The sequence below is a fragment of the Quercus suber genome, unplaced genomic scaffold, assembly GCF_002906115.3.
Source record: "Quercus suber isolate HL8 unplaced genomic scaffold, Cork oak 2.0 scaffold_221, whole genome shotgun sequence".
Lineage (NCBI taxonomy): Eukaryota > Viridiplantae > Streptophyta > Magnoliopsida > Fagales > Fagaceae > Quercus > Quercus suber.
Window position 1 is genome coordinate 52,295 of NW_027069679.1, and position 4,357 is coordinate 56,651.

The 4,357-nt window shown below is 30.9% G+C and overlaps 1 long non-coding RNA gene across 1 annotated transcript; it reads left to right on the top strand.

The window, feature by feature from the left end:
• The first annotated feature begins 963 nt into the window (after window positions 1-963).
• On the top strand, window positions 964-4,079 carry LOC112026538 (uncharacterized). Its single transcript, XR_010631536.1, has 2 exons — window positions 964-1,226; window positions 2,515-4,079. It is a non-coding gene; the product is annotated as an uncharacterized LOC112026538 (long non-coding RNA).
• Window positions 4,080-4,357: the final 278 nt, after the last annotated feature.

Consider the following 4,357-nt stretch of genomic DNA (forward strand, 5'->3'; position numbering starts at 1 on the left):
AATCTCAACTATATAGTTAGTTGTCAATAGTTTCAAATTATATTTTTTTCTAGCATTTCGAGTTTAAGAAACTCGATTTAGGGGTTATAAATCGAGTATTTAAGGGTCGATTTTTATATTTTGATCGGGTCTGAGTTGGCACTTTTTCCACGTGGCATCCACGTGGAAATCGAGTATCTGAGACTCGATTTCTAAGCCAATATATATATCAGACCAGCTCCACCGAAAAAAAAAAAAAAGAAATCAGAGCCAGAAAGGAAAAAAAAAAAAAACCGAATAAGAAGGAAAGAAGCCGAAACCAGAAGAAAAATTAAAAAAAAAAACCCAGAAGCAGCCCCAGCCGGCGAGGCGCAGGCCGGCGCAAGCCCCAAGTTGCCGCGCGACCCAGGTCGCCCCGCGGCCCAGATCTTCTGTTTCTGGGTTTTTTTTTTTTTTCTCTGATGAACACATACATTTGAGCTTGATCTTTTTCTGGGTTGTTTCTTTGTGATCTGATTGTATTTCGGTGACCCAGGTCTTCTGTTTCTGGGTTTTTTTTTTTTTTTTTTTTCCTCTGATGAACACATGCATTTGATCTGGATTGTTTGTCTGTGATCTGATTGTATTTTTTTTTTCTGGTATTTCGGCTTGTACATGAGACTTGGAGAGTTCAAATTTTTTCAAATATTTTTGGTTTAGAAATCGAGTATTAAAGACTCGATTTTCAGGTGGTCTCTATGTGGAAAAATATGCCACATCAGACTATAAAAATCGAGTAATTGAGACTCGATTTACAGGCTAAAATCGAGTTTCAAATACTCGAGATGCTACTATATAATATAGTTTGCAAACCGGATCTACTAACTAAATAGTTAGAAAAAAAAAATTAGTTTACTATTTTCCCCCTCAATCTTATCTCTTCTTTGACTTTCTCAAAATATCTAGAATATCTAAGAAGCCTCTTTATTCCCACGGATCCACCCAAATCAAAATTCTCACCTCACTTTACTCTATTCTCTTAAGGAAAGAGCTAGAAGCTCTCTTGAGTCTTCTCACCCATGGGTCAACACACCAAAAGAAAGATAAAGCTCCTCTCATTTCTTCTTAATAATCCCTCAAAGAAACTAGAAGACTCAAATACTCTCTTAAGCTCTCTACCTCTCATACTTTCGGGTTCACTAGGAAAGGGAAATCCTTTCATGCAATAGTGATTCTATTTCTATTTCCACTCAAGAACCAAAAACTTGGTAAGGATTCTAGCTACTCTCATCTTAGTATACATGATTTGTTTAAAGAATTTTAGTAATGGTATTTGTGGATTGTGAAATTAAGAAATCATGAACTTGTAAGTGTATATATATATATATATATAGAGTGTTTTAAGAAGCTTTGAAACTGTTTTGGTGATTTGTTGAAGGTAGATTAGGGTTTTTACTAATTAATGATTGTATATGATTAAGGAAGTAAGAAAAAGTTAGGATGAGTACTTTTGATGTTACTGCTGGGATTTTTGTTGTATGTAATTTTGCTATAAATGGTTAAATGACTGTATATAAGTATTTTATAAAATGTTTAATGAGTGTATAAAAATTTCCATATGATAATAAGACTATTTGCAATCATTTTATAATTTTACAAGAAAATGGTGCAAATCTATCACTGTGACAGATTCTGTGTTTAGACATGATAAATTATGTATTAAATTGTATACAGTGAATTTGGATGCTAGAGTTATTTCTTATGAAATCTAAGACACATATGGTTGTAATGGAAGTGGTCTCACAGCATTTGGATTAATATAAAAATAATTGTTTAATTTTTAATTTGCATGAAATTCTGTTAGGACAGATTTGGGTATGCCATATTTTATGATTTTTAGTAAATTATGGTTTTATGGTTTGATTCTGAAATTGATATGGTATTTACTAGACATCTAGAGAAGTGGCTCTGTAAAATTTCATGAGGATTGGATGTGAATTGTTAGCCCATTTGTATTTTATAAGTTAAGTATATGCTACTGGGACAAACAGTGAACAGTAAGGGACATCCCTAACTTTGAGGATTTAATTCTAAAGTTAGGGTGAATGATTTGAGATATAATTTATTATGCTCATCATTTGATATGTCTGGATCATAGCTAAATTTTGTATAATTTGGTTCAAGGTTTAGTACTTAAAGGAGGGGTTCTAAACCATCCGACTATTGTTTTTAAGAAGTTGTTTTGTTCAATGCGTTGTATGTTGCCATGTGAGTGTATATGTTTACATGACCATGCTTAAAAGAGTTTATATTTATGCATGCATTATTGCCTTAATCTCAAAGCACCTTTTGAAATGAGGTTGGCTCTTCTAGAGATAAGATATTAATATGAGAATGTTGATTTTTCCTTAGTTTGGTACATCATTTGTTTATGTGTGCATTATATGTGTGGGATTAGGACTTCCTTGATTTTAAGAGATAGACTTTGAAATAAATGTCTAAGTTCATGATAAGGAATAAATGATAGTAAGTAATAAGCTTTGATATTTGGTTTAGGTGTTACCAGTTCCCAAGTCTAAGCTCTTTCGACTGTAGGCTTTCGATTTCTCTGCTTTTAGGTAAGGGATAAGTTATATGAGTATTTGGTAAGTCATGAGACTATTTTAAAGTATATTATGCATTAAAAGGTTTTGATTAAAAATATGGCATATAATCATGTTTTAGACAAAAATATCTTTGTGAGTTCTCGAAACCTTATATATATGATTTAAGCATATTAATGCTATTACTAATTCTACGAACATGATGTTTAAAGAAAACAATGGAGATGCTTTTATTATGAAATGTTATGCAAATTATGAATTTCAGTATGATGTACAAGTATGAAATGTTTTTGGGTTATGTCCTCTAATGATTTGAACTCTGCCAGTAGGGGTTAATTACTGGCTTTCCATATAAAATGTTATCTGATTGGCCATTAAAAGTGGGACTGGCTCTGCTGTACCCACCCTTGTTGGTTACAGCCAACTTGTAGAGGAAGTCAACCGACCCCCATGGTTGAAGATATGTATCATGATGTGATCTCAAGAATACCTAGTAATGTGGGGAATGCTGGATGCCTAGCATAGTGGTGTTAAAAGCCTCCCAAATAAGTACAGATTTATCAGTTATGGATTGACCAATATGTTATGAACAATTATATTATTTTATTGATTATGAGAGAATAATTTTGTTTAAATGCATTATGAAACGCTAAAAGCTCTGATGAAAAGAAGTTTCTGATGAAAAGAAAAGCTGTTCTTTAAAGATAAGAGTTTATGAAGTTCTGTTGTGCTTTAAAGATAAAGAATCTGATGAAAAAGTTTTAGTGTTTTGTAAAGATAAAGCTTTTGATGAAAGCACAAATTTATGTTAAAAAGTTATCAGATATATGTTACTTATGAAATGTTAAGTTTTATGACTATAAAAGTTATAATATTTTATGAGAATAAGTTTATAAATATAAGTTTTCTTATTTGTCAAGATGTGTCTAGTTTAAGATAAATTTACCAATTATCTGATTTAAGTTAAAATGATTATTTTGTAACGAGAATATATATATATATATATATGTAGGTATATGATTCTAAACAATCAATATTATATTTGGTAACTTTCTAAGAAATGAAAGAAATTCAATCTGAAAGGTTTTGGTAAAATTATTCTGATAAGAAAAAGGAGAACAATTATTTATCTATGAAAAATATATAAGTTATTATTATGAATAGTATAAAATACTATGCATGAAAATATGTTTTCCTATCTGAATATTCATAGAATGAAATGATTCGATTTACATGCATCCTTATTAAATTCTCATATATCTTACCTTTAATGAGCTATGTAGCTCACCCCTTTCACTCTTTCAATCAATAGGTTTTATTTTGGGGCAGAAGGAGCCTTAGTTGAGTTTTGGAAGGAGCTGGTTTTTAGTTTTATATGTATAAATCCTAAATTAGCAATTTGATGTTTAGATTTGCAGTATGGTGTATTTTAGGATCTAATGAAAGTTATGTGCCTTAAAGTATTAAGAGATGTATTATGTGGAAGTGTGGAAATTGAATGACTGGTGGATTATGTTATATTTTGAGTACAGTGTAGATGCTCTGAATATCAAGACGTAAAGAAACAAGAATGAAAGTAAGAGGGAAGCTTTTATTAAAAGTTTAATTGATTCTTGTTAATACCAGGCTTAGGCTTGATATTAACAAACCGGTCATAGTCATAAATTTAGGTATCGGGTTTAGGGCATGACAAGTGGTAAGTTAAACACTCAGTGAAAATGGTGATATCCTATTAATAGAATTTTATTATAGTCCAAAATATATTAAAAAGTTGGGTGTAAAGCTAAATGAAAAAT